Genomic DNA, 20,156 nt, shown 5'->3' with positions numbered 1-20,156 from the left:
AAAACCTTTTGCGCGCGGATATTTTTGGGTGGAAGCGCTTGCAAAGCCAAAATAGTTGGTAGTTAGTTAGTTTTCCAGCGCAAGATGACGCGTTTTGGCGTGGAAGATAAATATTTATATGTCACGAAGCGTAAAAGAACGTGAATTCATTTCGAATTACATCAGTGTGCCATGACGGGAAGTTCTTGAGAGCGAGCAAGATGTTTAATTAGTTGTTTTTGGATAAAGTTAGTCCCCTGGAGGGGTGTGTTGTTGCAACGAAATGGTTTCCATTAAGCGCACATAAGTTTATCTTTTATTATAAATAGAGTGATTAGAGAGTATTTCAGTACAGGGGAAATTGAATTCTTAGGAGCTTTTCGGTGATTATGGTTTGCGGGAATCGCGCATTAAAACAATATGCATCCTTCATTTACAACAATTTCATGAAAAAAACCTGTTTTAATCCACCTAGAGGTGCAATTGTGCCTTTCTCATTTCTCCAAACTATGATTTAATAGCTGGTTCGTACAATATAACTTTATGGAAATGTCTTTCATTCTTATTACACTTGGTAAGTATATATAAGAGCACCTTTTTGCATTCATCGCGGTATCGGTTTGAATCGGAGTTTTCTATGTGATCGACCTCCACAACCCGTAACTCCGGTGCTGGAAGTCGGATGGAGATGGAATTTAATATCAGTTTCTGGGGACGCAACACCTTTCATTTGAGACTAAGTTGAGCAAATCTAGCCATTTTCGAGTAACCAATATAACCGTTATTCTGACTTTGGATGCTTCCGGATCCGTCGATGGTGGCCAGTGTGGCCAAAGAGACTTTGAATGACTGTTGGGGACCTAGATCTACAAATTCAACAGTTGTGTTTACATTTTGGAAAAAAATCACCTTTTTACATTCATCGCAGAATTCGTTAGAATCGGGATTTGCTGCGTGATCGTACGTATCACCCTGTAATTCAGGAACCAGAACTCGGATCCACACAAAATTCAACAGCAGCTGATGGACCTTTCATTTAAAATTAAGTTTGTCAAAATCGGTTCAGAAAATTCCGAGAAACCGATTTGGAAAAATCAACAAATTTTGTTTTGTAACCATACTCTTCAACTCGTAATTCGGAACAAGATGTCGGTTGAAAATGAAATTCAATAGCAACCTATGGGAATATTATACCTTTCATTTGAATCTTAGTTTGTAAAAATCGGTTCAGCCATCTCCGAGTAACCGATGTGGACATTTTGTTAACAAATCCGCACATACACACACATACATACATACACACATACATACACACATATATTTTGCGATCTCGGCGAACTGAGTTGAATGTTATATGAGACTCGGCCCTCCGGGCCTCGGTTAGAAAGTCGGTTTTTGGAGCTATTGCATAACCTTTCTATATAGGAAAGGCAAAATAATATTTAATTAGCTTAATAAGCATGAGTTCAATGTTATCTTCATGTGATTATAATTTGCAAAGGTTGGTGGAATGCGTTTGAACGTGTAGGGAATGGGGGTTTAGTAGAGTGGGTGTGGAGGATGCGTCAGAAATCCTTCATCTTATTTCGGTATACGGGGTGGATGAAGGAAATCTGGGCGTGAGGGTGATCCATGAAGAGGGGAGTGATGAAGGAGGGAGGTGTAAGGGCAAGGTGGGGAGGGGGGGAAGGGGCGGCTACGCAATACTCAACTGCATATTTTGCCTTCCATTTGAAACTTGGTTTGAGAAAATCGGTTCAGTCATCACCGATGAACCGATGTGACTTTAATTGTGGAATATGCCCGGAATTCCGGACTTCCGGAATCGTCGATAGTGGACAATATATTCAAAGAATGTTTGATTGGCAATCAGTGATCTAGATCTACGATTAGAAGTAATTTGGTGACCATTTCAATAGTTTTTAGCCTCTGAGGTATTACGATTGTACCGATTTATATGGTAAATTCCAGTGTATCCTTACTAACACCCCTGTAACTCCGGAAGCAAGAGTCAGAACCGAATGAAATTCAGCAGCAGTCAATGGCATTACTGTATCTTTCATTTGAAATTAAGTTCGTAAAAATCGGTAGAGAATTCGTTGTGGAATGGGTGTGATATTAGCTTAGGAACTTGGCGGGTTCCCCGAGGGCGTCATGAACCGTCATAGGTGGCCAATGTGGTCAAAGCTGCTTTGATTGATCATTAGTGATCCAGACCCGCAAACTAGAGTAATGTTACATCAATTTTAATGTTTTACATCATTTGAACATTATGGTGGTACCAGTTTATATGGGAATTTGCTGTGTGACCGCACTCTTCAACCCGTAACTCCGGAACCGGAAGTCGGATCAACTAAAAATTCAATAGCAGCTTATGGGAGCGTTATACCTTTCAGATGAAACTAAGTTTGCGAAAATCGGTTCAGCCATCTCTGAGAAAATTGTGTGAGTTTAAATGACACACACACACATACACACACACACACATACACACACACAGACATTTGCCGATCTCGACGAACTGAATCGAATGGTGTATGATACTCGGCCCTCCGGGCCTCGGTTAAAAAGTCGATTTTTACAGTGATTGCATAGCCTTTCTTTATATGAGAAAGGCAAAAAGTTATACGATCTCTCAGAATTCCGTAATATTTGGTAGAATCGTCATTAGGGTGCGTTAAAAAAGTGATTTTTCAAAAGTTGAATTTAAAGAAAAGTCACAGCTTCTGGGCCGCTGTTAATAGTGTTTTTATTGTTAATACACAGTTCTATTGCCTATTTACTGTTAATAATTGCTATTTTTATGAAAAATTCCGACATATTATGAGTAAAAAAACCCTTAATTGAAAAATTATCTCGAAAACTCAACTTAGGTGTTACGTATTTTACACATAGAATGTGTATGCAAAGTTTGAAATAAATCGGTTGAATAATTTTTGAATGACAGTTAACACCGCTCGGTTCACCTTCAAATCGAAAAAAAATCACGCTGAAACCCTTACCCCTCCCTTAATTGACACGGCTCAACGCTTTAGCTTTAAGGAGCCATGGGTCTTTTATATATTTGCAACATGCTTGACACAGCTTTTGCAGTTATCATTATTGCCTGAACAGCAGCCACAAATTTGGTAACTGTTCGTGATTCAGGAAAAGATATTGGAGCCTGTGTGTTGGCATTGCTTTCAAGCGATGAGCTTGCTTCACTGGTTTCTGGGCAGGGTTGGCCGTGATGTGCCGTTTGTTCACAAAACTGGCACGTATTAGTTTGTCCTTGATATGTACAAAGAGTTCGCTGTGTAATGGTGTAGCCTACTTTTGGTTTGTACTGCAGGGAAGGTAGGAGGAAATGGGATGGTCTATCCGCATTCGCATGAGAATGATGACCGTACAATTCGTAGTTGCTACTCCGTGATTGACCAGAACCAGAAGCGAAATTGCACAGAGAATCAACGAATGGTACCTGGGAGTAGCTATCCATCCTCAATCTGCACGTTTCGAGAGTTCTATACTTTGAAATGGCAATAACGGCACCGATCACGTCCTTGCATCGAAGAAGGAAAGTAATGTTAATGTAACAAACGTTGCTTTGGAGACCGTGTATACCTCTGCATCTCCACGTTTGCCACGGGAAGGAGTTTTTGTTAGTGATATAGGGTAAAGAGCTAAACAAATCTAGATTCACCTTGATAAGTGATACGATCTATGCAGCTCTCTGAAGTATTATCATGTGTTTATCGCTCTGGACAGCCGGCTGCCGAGAATTTTTTTTATAGATTCATCGTTTGTTGAATTACTTTAGAAACTTTCAGTTTGTAAAATATGCAACTTCAACCCCGACAGCCGACTGTCGGGATTGTTGCGTATGTTTAATTGAGTAAAATGGCATGTGAATGATTCTATTATTCCATCGTTCCTTATACCGACAAAACACGAAATTTCAAGAACGATTCAATATTATTACCATGATTACTTTAACTATCTGCAATTGCTTTCGAAATAGATAAGCTTGTGATTGTAATTGAGGATATTTATCTCAGGTATTATTATGAGCAACTTCGTTTTCTTTCTCAACGCACGATGTAATAAGGCGTCGACTCTGATGTAATCATTATTGTTATCCTATCTGAAGTGCTATTTGAAAAGAATCGTAGACTAGAAAAACCTGTTTTAATCCACCTAGAGGTGCAATTGTGCCTTTCTCATTTCTCCAAACTATGATTTAATAGCTGGTTCGTACAATATAACATTATGGAAATGTCTTTCATTCTTATTACACTTAAGTATATATAAGAGCACCTTTTTGCATTCATCGCGGTATCGGTTTGAATCGGAGTTTTCTGTGTGATCGCACTCCACAACCCGTAACTCCGGAGCCGAAAGTCGGATGGAGATGGAATTTAATATCAGTTTCCGGGGACGGAACACCTTTCATTTGAGACTAAGTTGATCAAATCGGTCTAGCCATTTTCGAGAAACCAATATAACCGTTATTCTGAATTTGGATGCTTCCGGATCCGTCGATGGTGGCCAGTGTGGCCAAAGAGACTTTGAATGACTGTTGGTGACCTAGATCTACAAATTCAACAGTTGTGTTTACATTTTGGAAAAAAAATCCCCTTTTTACATTCATCGCAGAATTCATTAGAATCAAGATTTGCTGCGTGATCGTACGTATCACCCTGTAATTCAGGAACCAGAACTCGGATCCACACAAAATTCAACAGCAGCTGATGGACCTTCCATTTAAAATCAAGTTTGTCAAAATCGGTTCAGAAAATTCCGAGAAACCGATGTGGACAAATCAACAAATTTTGTTTTGTAACCATACTCTTCAACTCGTAATCCGAAACAAGATGTCGGTTGAAAATGAAATTCAATAGCAACCTATGGGATGATTATACCTTTCAGTTGAATCTTAGTTTGTAAAAATCGGTTCAGCCATCTCCGAGAAACCGATGTGGACATTTTGTTAACAAATCCGCACATACACACACATACATACATACATACATACATACATACATACATACATACATACATACACACATACATACACACATACATACACACATATATTTTGCGATCTCGGCGAACTGAGTTGAATGTTATATGAGACTCGGCCCTCCGGGCCTCGGTTAGAAAGTCGGTTTTTGGAGCTATTGCATAACCTTTCTATATAGGAAAGGCAAAATAATATTTAATTAGCTTAATAAGCATGAGTTCAATGTTATCTTCATGTGATTATAATTTGCAAAGGTTGGTGGAATGCGTTTGAACGTGTAGGGAATGGGGGTTTAGTAGAGTGGGTGTGGAGGATGCGTCAGAAATCCTTCATCTTATTTCGGTATACGGGGTGGATGAAGGAAATCTGGGCGTGAGGGTGATCCATGAAGAGGGGAGTGATGAAGGAGGGAGGTGTAAGGGCAAGGTGGGGAGGGGGGGAAGGGGCGGCTACGCAATACTCAACTGCATATTTTGCCTTCCATTTGAAACTTGGTTTGAGAAAATCGGTTCAGTCATCACCGATGAACCGATGTGACTTTTATTGTGGAATATGCCCGGAATTCCGGACTTCCGGAATCATCGATAATGGACAATATATTCAAAGAATGTTTGATTGGCAATCAGTGATCTAGATCTGCGATTAGAAGTAATTTGGTGACCATTTCAATAGTTTTTAGCCTCTGAGGTATTACGATTGTACCGATTTATATGGTAAATTCCAGTGTATCCTTACTAACACCCCTGTAACTCCGGAAGCAAGAGTCAGAATCGAATGAAATTCAGCAGCACTCAATGGCATTACTGTATCTTTCATTTGAAATCAAGTTTGTGAAAATCGGTAGAGAATTCGTTGGGGAATGGGTGTGATATTAGCTTAGGAACTTGGCGGGTTCCCCGGGGGCGTCATGAACCGTCATAGGTGGCCAATGTGGTCAAAGCTGCTTTGATTGATCATTAGTGATCCAGACCCGCAAACTAGAGTAATGTTACATCAATTTTAATATGTTTTACATCATTTGAACATCATGGTGGTACCAGTTTATATGGGAATTTGCTGTGTGAACGCACTCTTCAACCCGTAACTCCGGAACCGGAAGTCGGATCAACTAAAAATTCAATAGCAGCTTATGGGAGCGTTATACCTTTCAGATGAAACTAAGTTTGCGAAAATCGGTTCAGCCATCTCTGAGAAAATTGTGTGAGTTTAAATGACACACACACACATACACACACACATACACACACACATACATACACACACAGACATTTGCCGATCTCTACGAACTGAATCGAATGGTATATGACACTCGGCCCTCCGGGCCTCGGTTAAAAAGTCGATTTTTACAGTGATTGCATAGCCTTTCTTTATATGAGAAAGGCAAAACGAATAAAACCGATTGACGAATGTTCCAAAAGTAGAATATTAAGAAGATGCTGGAAATTAAGCAAAGACTCCCACTTTTATCGTCTCTAATAATAACAATCAAACTTTTATATGGTGGAATATGGTAAACACGGCATTTGATGATTTAATGGACTGAAAGGAAAAACTAATGGATATTACAACATACATTCTTCTTCACGCTGACATGACTACTGCGTACCAGTAACTGGGCACCGCTCCCTCCCGCGAATTGTCAAAGTTCATATATGATACAACACTCATGACTCCACTCAGACAACACCATGCGCATGCCTCACGCACAACGGTTTGGTTCAATGGGAAACCCCATGGACCAGTTCCCCATTTAACCAACCAACACTAAACAAACAAAGAAATCAGTCTGTTTCTTTCAAAGAAATGCCAGCTCGACTGGCGTCCCAAGTAACATTTATAGTTTTATAGCTCGCTACAAGTGCAATCTATTTTTTATCAGTGGCTATAAAACTACCATAAAGCCTGAATTGTTACTTGGGGTGATCAACCCCATACGTGCTCCCCCCACACCACAAAATTAACGACATCCAAACCCACATACGACCAGAATGAACATCCTTGAAAACAACAAAATGATGTCCCCTACCAACAGAAACGCTGTTCGTGATTTCAACAAGTTTACAAAAGGATCCCAAATCAATTGTGTATTTCCTCTAAAACAATGGCTTTCACCAACAAAAAGAACATACCCGTGACAAAAACAAAATTTCTTGCTCAATTAAAAAGTGTACCCTATTCCAATAAGGATCAAAGAAGTTCACGATTTCAAACATACCGGCAAACTGAAACGACGGATATCATACCAAACGCAACGAGCTTTCCAAAAAACACAGCTGTGGCACGAAGTTCGAGAACACAGTCGAGCACGCCGCACCGACACGTGTTTCAAAAAGCAGCGAAGGCGTCAAATAAATTAATACAACTCAAGCTACAAAGATCCAATCGAAAAGAAACCCTGGAAAAACAGCAACTAAGCCCTACACCTACAAGACCCGAAGCAACAACAAAACAATACAGTTTGACAATGTGAAACAAAGTCTCTCGTTCTGTATCATCCCGTCAAATATAAGACATCTCAGACTCTGTATGCAGCCCAGTTCAAGTGGAAATTAATAGTCCAAACACTATTCAAAACAAATCGCGAGGGATGCCAAGATATTCTCCAAAACCCGACAACCATCACTCGACGCACAACCAATAACAATGTTATGTGGGAAAAAACACCAATATTAACAATCACAGTTCGACAACCCCCTTCCCCACGAGCAACCAATTATCGATACCATTCAAACCATCGGCAAACGACGAAACCCAGTTCATTATCGGCAAAATCAAGCAGGAAAACCTACACGCAACCATAAAAAAACCTACAGAATAAGTTCTTTTTTTTCGAGAGTTGTCCTACTGGAGCTGTAGAGCTAGATTCTCGGAAGGGCTCCCCGTCAGCATCACATACTACAATTTGCAGACGAGACAGGCAATGTCGCCCAATAAAACACTGCATTAGGCCAATTGTAGCGGGCCGTGATTCTGAATGTGATATTCATTGTACGGTTCAGGTATGTGCGGACGTAGGGACTCGCGATCGCATGTATCATCGCGAAGGGTTCGAGCATTTGTACGTTAACGTGTTCGATCGCGTGTGCGTTTGTATGTCGCGTGTGCTAACGTGTATGTAACCTCGCGTATATAAAATCTATTTTATAACCGTGTGCATTTCGCATATTCGCGTGTGTTCTTTGGATAATCGTGCGCGGACCGTGAATCTAATACTTTATATTTGGTGTACGGCTCAGATGCTAAATGAAAGTGAGATCTTCCATATCACGAGTTCCCGGCGATGTCGCCGTAGAGCGTGTGGTCTAGTGGATATGAGCTTTATTTTTTTGATTGGTCCAACTGAATGTATGGACCTTAATTACTAGAATGAAGGCTAAAGATTTCCGGACGTGACCGATTCATGATCGCGCGCGTTTGCGGATTCGCGTTCGTAACTTCGTAAATACTAAAACGTTCACATAATTACCGGAGTGTTATCAAGTTTGCGCGATAGCGGGCATAGGTGTGCGTAGATGATCGCGAAGGGCTTAAGCGTTCGTATGTTGACGTGTTTGTCCCGTGTGCTCGCGTGTATGTGACTTCGCGTGTATAAATTCGATTTTGAAACCCTGCGGCGATTTATATATTCGCGGACCGTCATTCTGATCTTTAGTTTTCGGTGTACGGATCACATTCTGACAGGGAGAGAGTTACCCCATATCACTAGAGTTTCCGGTCATGTCGCCATGGAACGTTTTGTCTAGTGGATATGGTAGTTATTTTTCAATTTTATTATTTTTTTAATAATTAACAAGGACCTAGATTGTTTGTACCGAGGATAGATACTTCCGGACGATCCCGATTCATGATGGCGCGAGCGCGGGAGTTTGTAGGTTGACACTTGAGATCGTGTTGGTAAGTTTATGAGTGCTGAGATTTTCACCTTATCACCGGGGTGTAATCATGTTTGCGAGTTCGTAGGTTGCTTGGAAAATCGCGAGGGGCTCTAACGTTTGTGCGCTGACGTGATTTTGTAACGTGTGTTCTTGAATGGTTGCGCGAACCGTGAGTCTGATATTAAATTTTCAGTGCGCGGTTTGAATTCTGGCAGAGAGTGGGATCGTTTATATCGATAGGGTTCCCGGTCATGTCGCCATGAGACGTGTTGTCTAATAGGTATGGGCGTATTTTCTTAATTGGTCCAGCTGAAGGCATGGACCTAGGCTTCTAGGATCAAGGATAGACTTTCGGACGTGACCGATTCGTAATCGCGTGCACGATGGCATTTTTGTAGGTTCCCGCTGAGACCGCGTTTGAGAATGTGTGAGTGTTAAGACGTTCACTATCACCATCGTTGTCGATTCAGCTGAAGGCGGGTGTAGAATGGCAGTATAGGACTCGAAAAGAAGAAATAAAAGACAATATATGAGAGACGTAATAGATTAGATAGGTACAAGATACAGCTGAAGTTATGATCATCACATGAGACATACATTAGTACTTCAAACACTACTAATACTTGAATAGCCAATCACCACACATAGCACATCCTTTCTCAATTATCTATTTGTTACTGGTTGATTGTTGGTTATGAGCTGGTGAATAGAGGAATGGTATAGAACAGACAAAAGGCTCATATCAGCCCTCCCGGCCTCCCCGACACACCACTATCGAGGCGTATTGTAATCAACATCTTGAAGCGGGCTTCTTATATAAATCAAATCCTCAGTAGTCATAATGTTTGGTGGAATATTAACATGAGAACTAATTAACCTCTAGTAGTAGAACTTGGTGCAAATAAAAACTAAAAAGAGCGAAGGTCCTTATATTTAGATAACTCTATTGAATATATTGTGGCTTGATGATGTTTACAATACCGTCAATCCCATCAACCTGCGAGAGGGTAGTACGTTGGAAAAATTCGATCAAAAATGTCCATTTTCACGTAAAAGATGCAAATTTTCAAAAAAATCACAAAATTTTGATTTTAAACTGTGAAGTCCCTTTCCATTTTTTTTTCAAAAATTCCTTCATGGTGATTCAGTTGGAACCCCAAATCCCTACCATCTTTTTATTTGTGCTGCTACCAAGCCTTGTTCGATGGGAATTTTTTTTCAATCGTAGGGCATTACAGTAAAATTTTTGAATCATGTTTTCAAAAATTTCCAAGTCCTTGGATCTAAAAAAATTTTATAATTTGTTTTCAGCGGTTTTCGTTTGTTTTGAGACTAGATGCTGATGTTTCATTCTATTTTTAGATATATTCCGACAAATTTTTTTTTCGACTTTCAACATTTCTTGTACTCCCTTTGGATTTTTTCTTATATTATGAAAACAATATTGAAACGCCGCAAACCCCTTAATGATGTCCGATTGAGCAAAAACTTGCATAGATTACTTTTTCGATGTAATAAGCATTTTATGTGAGACTTTATGCGAAAATTTAAGATGACCATTTTCATTGATATCTTGCCTCTTGAACACCCCTAGTTCTCCATACAAACTTTGGTTTTAAACTGTGAAGCACGGTTCCAATTTTTTCAAAAATTTCTTCACCAGGGGTTTCCTGGGACCCAAAACTTTCGCCATTTTTTTTTTCGTTCTGCTCCCCGATCGTGTGTTGAACAGTGTTATCCCGTCAATTTGAAAGAATATTTCCATATCTACATTTGAATAGGGCTAATTAGATTTGTAAACAAACTTTTGTTTTGCTGATTTCTCCTAATTTGTTATCATTTCAACACAGAAAACATTTGAAATTGATTCTACCAAGGATAAAGATGTTGATTCATGTGTATTTTTCATGAAATTCAACTCGGTAGCGGAATAATGAGCGAAATAAGTTTGTTTACAAAAGTCTCATTAGCCCTTTTGAAGAATTGCTTATATTTTTATGTCTATATCCAGTTCTGTAGGGTCCCAAAGTATCTCTGCAGAAGGATTTACTGTAACGGAAAAGATCTGTAACTGTAACTGTTTACTGTAACAGAAAAACATTTCCCAGACTGTACCATTCCCTAGAAAGCCATTATCCAGAATGCCCCATTCATCAGAAAGTCATTCCTCAGAATACCTCATTCCCCAGAAAACATAATGTTTTTATTCATTTTTTATGATGATACCAAAGGTTTGCACATTACCTAAGGCAACAAACTGATGCGGTGTAAAGCTGCGGAGGATGTACAGTCGTAAACAGAGGCCTCTCGCAAGCAAACCTGTTATCCACTTGTAGAACCAGTTTACTCAAACATAGGAATTGATTCCTTCTTTTAAACATGAGTAGTTCCTTGAAATTGTATGCCAATTAACACTTAAACGCAAACTAGTGATCTTTTCGTCTGCCCGATTTATTCAAACATGAGTGTTGATTACTTTTTTCGAGCTTTCCTAAAATCTATATCGAAATGAATGCACATCCCACCAAATGATTTGGTGGGTTTTTAGAGCATTTATTTTTTTTTTTGCATTGAAAATGCTTCGAACGCAAATTCACGATAAGCTCGGTTTACTCAAACATGTGTCACTAAATACATTCGAAAGTATTTCCATAGCTTATGCCAACTGGTACTTATACCATAGAGTAACAGACACAATACTCGACAACAACTCCTCGCCAACGTTAGCGGTCATTTTAAATTGAATATATTTTTATTTGGACTTATCGCAATTGCGACTATGGCACCACTGATATAGGCGCAAGTATACGGGGATAGACAAGTAAAAAATTGTTGGTGGGCTTGAGTGTTTCAACCAACCCAGGGACAACTTGACAGATGGTGCTTGTTTCATATAAAGGGCGAACACGAAATTATTGCGACACCGAAAATGTCATGCCAATTTTCTTATAAGGGACCATTCATAAATTACGTAACGCAAAAATTGTCCAAAATTGACTCCCCCTCCCCCTATGTAACAAATTGTCACAAATTTTTCCATCCCCCCCTCCCCTGTTACGTAACAAATTCCAAGAAAATGTTTTTTTTTTCTTCGATGAAAACATGTTACGTAACGATCTAGTTAACACCCCCTCCCCCTATGTCACAACTTGTCGTACCGCCTCCCCCCCCCCCCCCTAAAAGCGTTACGTAATTTATGAATGGTCCCTAATGCTTAAAATAAACCAAAATTTTAGGGTAGTTTTATACATATATTTACTTCAAAAATCAAAAGAAAAGTTAATCGATGGAGCCTTGAGTGTAAAATTGAACGCATTTTCGCTTGATGCCTTCCATCAAAGTCTTTACAGTGTCACCCGGTACCAGTTTCTCAGTTTTTTTCTCCATTTTCTTAACATGTCCTTCTCGTCTTTGACTGTCTTCTTGCTCTTCCGAAGTTCCCGCTTCATCATTGCCCAGTACTGCTCCACCGGGCGCAGCTCCGGACAGTTTGGCGGATTCATGTCCTTTGGAACAAAAAGGACAGAATTGGCCTCATACCACTCCAGGACACTTTTAGAATAGTGGTATGATGCCAAATCTGGCCAAAATAGCGGAGCTTCGTCGTGCTGCTGCAAGTACGGCAAAAGGCGCTTCTCGAGGCACTCAGATTTGTAGATCTCGCCATTTACTATGCCCTTTGTCACGAAAGGCTCACTCCTCAGTCCGCAAGAGCAGATGGCCTGCCAAATGAGATATTTGGAGGCGAACTTCGACATTTTCTTCTTCTTAAATTTGTCGTCCACATAGAACTTGCTCTTGCCGGTGAAAAACTCCAATCCCGGAATTTGCTTAAAATCGGCTTTTATATACGTTTCGTCGTCCATCACACAGCAGCCATATTTTGTCAGCATCTTCTCGTAGAGCTTCCGTGCCCGAGTTTGAGCCGTCGATTGTTGCCGCTCATCGCGGTTTGGGAAGTTCTGTACCTTGTATGTATGTAGTCCAGCTCTCTTCTTTGCATTCTGGACGTAGCTCTGCGACATGCCGATCTTTTTAGCCAAATCACGGTTTGAACCGTGGTCCAACGTCAACCGCTTCAACACTCTGGAGACGGTTGAATGGTGAATGTTCAACATTTTTGCCAACTGCCGGTGCGACAGGTCAGGAAATTCCAGATGTTTGGAAAGAATTTGTTCTCTCGAGTCGCGTTGGTTCACCTCCATTTTCGTTGAATCGAAAAACACGACTTCGAGCTTGACAGCATGTAAACAATACACATCGATGAGAAAGTGTGCAAAATTTGGTTGATTTTTCCCAATGGTAAAAAAGTTATGCCCTGTTGAATGTGTCGCAATAATTTCGTGTTCGCCCTTTATGCCTTCTCTGTACGAGTACCACGAACAACGAAACGAAAAAGTTTCAAGAGAAAAGCGTGATTCTTTACGTGTGTTATGAACGCCGTCAATGCAGCTAGAACAACATTTAGAAAAAGCGTATTCCAAAATGTGGCTAAAGAAAACTATTATTGAAGAATTAATTTTTCTCCTGGAAACTGTCAGCAAAGTTACACAAATCTTACTATAAATTTAGCTGGAAGTCGTTGTTTTTAGCAACCGGCGCTCTTGCTTTCTAAAAATGTTTTGGTTTTCTTGTTGTGTGAAGTATGTAGTCTGTAAATCATTGGTGCTTTTTTCTTTAAAAATTTAAATGAAAATCTTTTTGGCCAAAGAAAGTAAATCACCAAGCTTAACAATTCGTGAACCTACGATATTTTGTTTCAAGCTCTGTAGGAACGTCAAGAATTCCAATATCTTTATCGGGAAAATAAACAATATATGTAGGATTTTCTACTTATTTAGCAAAACTGGTTTTGAATACAATTTGTGTGCTTTTATCAGAATTCTGGCAGCAAACCGGTAGTGCTAGGTTTCAGCAAGGGAGCTGCCAGGAATGTACAATTTTGTTCGACTCCTACCAGAGTTTTGTTTGACTTTTGCAATAATTCTGTCCGGAAGATATTGCGATGGTTTTGGTACGGATCACTTCAGAATTATTCTGGCATTTTACTCCAGTCTGATAGAAACCTAACGGAACGGCAACTACCGGAGTATTTCATGCCTGGGGAGATGTTTATTCGATCCGGAAGATTTTCGGAAATTCCAATATAAGTGAAAGTGGCTTAATTTTGAAAGTCATCTTCTTGTATTTCCGAAAATAGATTTTATTTTATTTTGGATTTTTTAGATTCAAAATGGAATCTAGGCTTCTGTTTAGGTATGGTGAAACGAGGACAGTTTGTGATTTGAACAGCGAAATAAATTTGACGATAGAAATGCTTAAATTGTTTATTTCTAACAGCTGGAAAATAATAAATGGGATGCGCCTTTTTCAAATTTTGCTCCATACGAGCCGCCATGGCATCACCAAATCACCACAAAATTTGCTTATGAGTTCAAAATATGGGAACTGTCAAGTTGTGCCCGGGCTGGTTTCTACAATGTTGGTTACAGGCAAAAGGTCTGGATTGGGGAGAAGCCGAAAACCGGAAGCCGACACGATGACAAAAAGGGTGGCTAATAGTTTCAAGCGGAACACAAACCGCTCCTACTGGGAATGTCGTGGGGTTCTGTATGAATTATCTGGCGGAAGTTTTTCTTGTAATCGGGACCGTCAACTAGGAACGTCTCCTTGATATAGCCATATATCATATGAAGACGACCAATGAAACGCATCAAATAAGAAACTTCGATCGTAGTCACTACAGACACTTTATATAACGGACACTTGCGGAGAGAAGAACCGTAAGACTAGCAACCATGAATGTGAACTGACATCACGGAAGCTCCCATAAGCTTTCCATGGGCTTCCTCTTGTACTTCCCCTCTCAAAACCATCATGCTCGTTCGGCTGCACTTTTTTGACACTTCGCTTGTCTGTGTATAAAGTGTCTGTAGTAGTCACTATCTCGAAAGACTCTAAATAAACATTGCGTAACTTCAAAAGTGTATCAAAACAAATATTCCAAAAAAATGAAACTCAAAGGAAGGGAAGGGAAACTCTTTTAGAAAATATATTCAAATAAAAAATATTCAGTACTAATAATGCAGCATAACACTTTAAAAATTGTCCTAGCTTCTGAACAAGATTATCCTGCTTGACACAAAGCCATTTGGCATAATATCGTTTGACATAAGACATATTTATAAGCACAATTTACTTTTGAGTGTATTTAGTGCCACATGTTTGAGTAAACCGAGCAATCGGGTGGATCGTACTTTTACGCACGAAACATTCCAATGCAAAAGATGGATAATACTCTAAAAACATACCACACTGTTTGTCAAAATGTGTATTCATTTCGATTTTTCTACAAATTCAAGGAAAGCTCGAAAGAAGGAATCAACACCTATGTTTGAATAAATCGGGCAGACGAAAAGATCAAAAGTTTTGTGCAAGAGTTATTTGGCACACACATACATACACACAGAGATTTAGCGATCTCGACAAACTGAATCGAATGGGATATGACACTTGACCCTCCGGGCCTCTGTTGGAAAATCGATTTTTTGAGTGATTGCATAGCCTCTCTTTACATGAGAAAGGCAAAAAGTTATACAATCTATTAGCATTCCGTAATATTTGGTAGAATCGTTCCTTATCGAAAATGCACAAATGATACACGAAGACGATCACGATTGCATGTTCGTCTTTGTGTATCATCGTGAAGGGCTTGGGCGCTACCCATTCGATTTATCGGTGTTTCGAAAAAAAATCAGTGTCCAGTTCTAGAGCTGAGCGATACATAAACTCTCTTCCGCTAAAAGACGTGGTCGACGAGTACAAAAATGTGTGCTTGACAAAGCATCCCACCAGTGGTACGTTGTTTAGGTTTGTGGTTTCGAATGGTAACCAAATGTACCCGGTGTTTATTCCAGACGACAAAGTAAGCACGGAAGTCTACATCGACACTTAAAGTAACTATATCCTTCCTTATATTAAAGAGTTATATGGATTGGCATTTTAAATGTGGTGTTTCGACAAAATGGAGCTCCGTGCCTCACCCCAAAAGGCACTCGGAAGGGGCTGCAGGAACATCTGTCACCGCTCAGCCCCAATCCCTATCCATTAGATTATTCAGTGAAACATGTTATGAATGCCAAGGACTGTTCTAAACGTCACTCAAATACATCAAGCCTAAAAAAACATTTACCAGTAAAACATGCTTATTACCCCTAAAGAAACTAATTAGAAGTAAACCCCCGAATTTATGCCATTGGTGCCCTAACCAACTTAAAGTTAAGTCTGATGTTTTGCGTTTCGGATTCTCCTCGTCAGTACATAACAGTTGACTGGACTGCTAGGCAGACATTAAATCCAAAAATCTACCAGAGCAGCCCAGTCAGCTGTTAGGTACTGACGAGAAGAATCCGAAACACAAAACATCTGACTTAACAGTAAAACATAGTAGATGACAGAGTGGGAACGAGTCCCTGGCCCCTTATGAAAAGGCTAACATTAATCGGTGTCTGTGTGCGTCATTTAATCTCACATAGGTTGCTCATAGATTTTTCTATTTCAACCCTCTAGCTGTCGCGTTAATATCTGCATTTAGGCGACCGCTTGAAGCTGCAAGACGATTTCGCATGAAAATCAGCCCGCTGTGCATTCAGGGTGAGGCGTGTCTTCCGAAGGATTAAGATTAAAACTAATAAACAGTTTTTGTTTGTTTGCTATTAAGATAGCCGTCTACTAGTGAGCTGAAGCATATACAAAATTGATTAAAAATGTGTGAAAAAAAACTTTAAACTATTGGTGAACCACTCTAGAAGTGAAACAAAAAAAAATATCTCAGGAAAACGACCGCGTTTTGCAATAAACATAGCAATACTATCCGTCATAGAACAATACAACATCCGTCTCGATGTCTCGCATAGTACCGCAAGACAATGATAGGATTATGCCGCTTAATGCTTCAGTTTTATCAAGCTTTCAGTGAGGGTATTAAATTATACAAAAGACGAACCATCATCGCTCCAACGAGTCGAACTAGCCCACGTTTCGTTTGTTGATGGCGAAACATTTCTGGATAATGCCATTTTTGCTGTATCTACAACACTTATCATACAACAATGATGCTGAAAACAATACGGCATCGGTGCCATCAGAACAATCTCTTAAGTTATTTGAAAGTTTGACGACAAAATTTATAAACACCATCACGCTCTATCGTATGACCAGCATAGGCTGCAGGGAAGCGATTTCATGGGTACATCATATTCAATGGGTCCACTCCAACTGTGCTGAGGGATTAGCAGGCAAATAATATCTCCTGTGAGTTGGAGCTTGAACAGAAGGCTTTGGCGTCAGTTCCAAAATGTTTGTTATCTGTAAAAAATTAAAATTATGAGAAATATCAAATACAAATATTATATGTTTGAAGCACATCATTGCCCCATTAGTCCTCTCGAAGCGATAATCGTTATAAATTAAAATAAGCCGAAGTCGCAGCTACTCGCTTAAAAAGCCATTATCGTGACTTCCGAACTGGTTGAAATCAAACGCTATGAGTGTTTTCTATCAAAATATTGTATTACAAGATCGTCTCAAATAGCCTCAAATGTTTAAACAATTCTTGGGTAGAAAAGAGCTGGGGGACACGATGGTATTGGAACTTTCCAAACAAAAATAAAATAACGAAACAAAAAATATAAAATTCGACAGCAATACCGTCCAAAAGTTGCAGTTATCTGTACTTTGCGAACAACCTGTTACTGTTGAAGATATAAGTAAAATAAGAACACCGAAGGGTAGCCGATAAAAAAAACTGAGATTATTCCTATTGGTTCTAGATGAATGAATCCTCCTTCTGATGTTACAATAACTTGCGATTACCTATATTACTCTAGTATCGTATTCCTTAATTTCAGTAAATTTAAAGATGATTTCTAAGAGTCGCTCCGAGTCGAATTGAAAAGAGTTGAAGAAGTACGGCAGATTGAAAACGTTGGCCAACTGTGCTGTTTGAGGAACAGTAAGTGAAAGCAATCTAAAAATAAACTGATTTCCAATGAATATTTCTTATCTACTTTCTTATCGAATAGTGGTAACACATTAGGACTCGTTCATATATTGCGTAAAGCGCTTATTATAGTGGAAACGGGTTAAGTAGATTGTCACAATTTGTAGTGTTTTGTTATGACAAATAATGTCACAGATTGATTTATGTTTGGTTTAATTTTTGCTTACAGACAGCTCGCCGTTTTTTTTTTTTAATTTTTCAGGTAAATATTCTAAAGATATTAAAGAAGTTTTTTGACTGAAACACATACTTCAATATGGCATCACTGGTCGTGTGTATTTTAAAATTTGGAAACGTGACAAGGGGGGTGATTGTTTGTTACAAAGGGAGGGCCTGAAAATGATCAAAATATTAAGTTACGTAATATTTGGTTGTGCTCCTTATTTCTGAGCATTTATTTCTTAGTGATAAAGTTTTCTCGCTACCCGTTGTATGTCCTCAGATAGTCGCGATCGTCTTGTAGTAGGACCCCATGTTGTGCGCGTTATAACTCAGGTTCGATTCCTGGTCGCGGCAATGATAATATTATCATAGGAGACAACTTTTTTTGTTAGTTACAAAAGGGTGACCTATGATTATTTTAAAATATCGATTCTTGCATTTTCTTCATCTAGGTTTCAGATATGGCTGAAAAAATCTACTATTACGGTAAAATATTGGTCATTTTTGAAATAGCTGTAACTAAACCAGAGGCAAAATCTCAATCTGCAATAAAACACCTTACGACCCGCTCCTAGTTTGGCAACGCTGGAACTTGCGCAACCCAAAAGAGACACAAACTGAACATAGAGCGAACATGGTGATGGCAAACATTTTCAGCGGCATGCACAGCAGCACCTTTCAGAGCCGCCGTCGCGGTGGTCCGATACAAGCATTTTGCATCGATATTTCCCCCACGCTACCGACCGTAATCACCCGCGGCAAAGTTCCATCCTCCCGCCCCCTACCGGGGCAGGGGGGCAGGTCAAATCTGAATCCGTCCTTGAACCCCTATCCTTTCCATTCGACCAATTAATTAAGCGCTTATCAAATTATTCGACGGTCAGGATGATGTTCACTATCCAGCAACCAGTATTTACAAACAAGCGCTCATTTATATTTTGTTTTGGTTTTCTTTGCTTTCGCTGGCAGGGGCGCCCCGTAAAGCATACAACAAAAATGGCTTGTGTGTACTTTTCGAGGTTAGAATTTTTCCACCTCCACCGATGAAATCGAAGCGAGTTACTACTTACGTTCGGATCCGGTTTTTTTCCTGTTTCTACGGCAACAGTTTCACTTCTTTAACACCGCCAATATTGTCGCAATTGCACAGTTCACAGGCACGGCACTGACTTTCCGCCACAGGAAATACACATTTTGCTCGCGAATTAGGATAAACTTTGGAAGGAAAATTAGGCGCACAGATTTGCCCGGATTCGCGTACACAAAAATAATCGCGAAAAAGCGATTTTTCTGAACGCTGTTGTGTTGATGTTGCGCACACACTGCATGCAGGTCATTTCTGTACACAAACGTTGGAGGGAACGGGAGCGAGCATATAGCAGGGCAGTTGATAGAGAAGAACAGCACGAGTATGTTTAATCAATGTGCCCCGGTGGCGGATTTTGACAACCGAAAAAATGTCAGGAATTCTTGTTCAAAAGGGCTTATGAGAATAAATGGAATGAAAGCGTTTTCAAAGACCGATAGGGTAACCATTTGTATATTAGTTTTCGAAATGTGGATAAAATATTATTGATGGCATTTAAAACTGAACTCCAGAAAAGTGCGATTTTTCTTATAAAAGTGCGCTTTTACATTGAATCGTTTTCATGTATGAGGCGCACTTTCTCGTTGGATAATACATAAGTGCGTAATAGGCACCAAGAGAATTCAATGTAAAAAGTGCAGTTTTATAAGCGTTTCCGCAATTTTAGTCGCCCTTATTATGTGCGCAATGCGCTATATGTATTATTTTGTTTTGTTGCACAATATGCAAAGGGGCTGTTATGAGATAAACCTACGAGAAGAGGCGACAACAGGCTTCTTGCTCTTCTTAATTTTCTCTACTAGGCCCTGCCTTAAATCTAAAGACAACAAGCGTTCATTGTTGCCAGAATCCCTTTGCATGCTTTTCACAATTGCTGAAAATAATTTTACCTCAAAGATCACTCTTCAAGCAAGAGATCACAACAATGGTCTCATTTAAAAATTAAATTTTATTTTTGTTCATGTCTCTTTTAACAATACACAAAGCTAC

The 20,156-nt window shown here is 39.6% G+C and overlaps 1 protein-coding gene across 3 annotated transcripts in view; it reads right to left on the bottom strand.

Annotated features, from left to right (window-relative positions):
* The window catches only part of LOC131685233 (mitochondrial protein C2orf69 homolog), a 91,855-nt gene extending 72,442 nt beyond the window's left edge, over positions 1 to 19,413 (bottom strand). For all 3 annotated transcript variants that reach the window (XR_009304758.1, XM_058968826.1, XM_058968817.1), the window contains exon 1: positions 19,150 to 19,413. The gene's annotated coding sequence lies outside the window, so the exon portion shown is untranslated. The remainder of the gene's footprint in view (positions 1 to 19,149) is intronic.
* Between the last annotated feature and the right edge of the window lie 743 nt (positions 19,414 to 20,156).

Source organism: Topomyia yanbarensis, chromosome 1 (genome assembly GCF_030247195.1).
Source record: "Topomyia yanbarensis strain Yona2022 chromosome 1, ASM3024719v1, whole genome shotgun sequence".
Classification (NCBI taxonomy): domain Eukaryota; kingdom Metazoa; phylum Arthropoda; class Insecta; order Diptera; family Culicidae; genus Topomyia; species Topomyia yanbarensis.
This window is presented reverse-complemented; position numbering and strand designations above follow the sequence as displayed.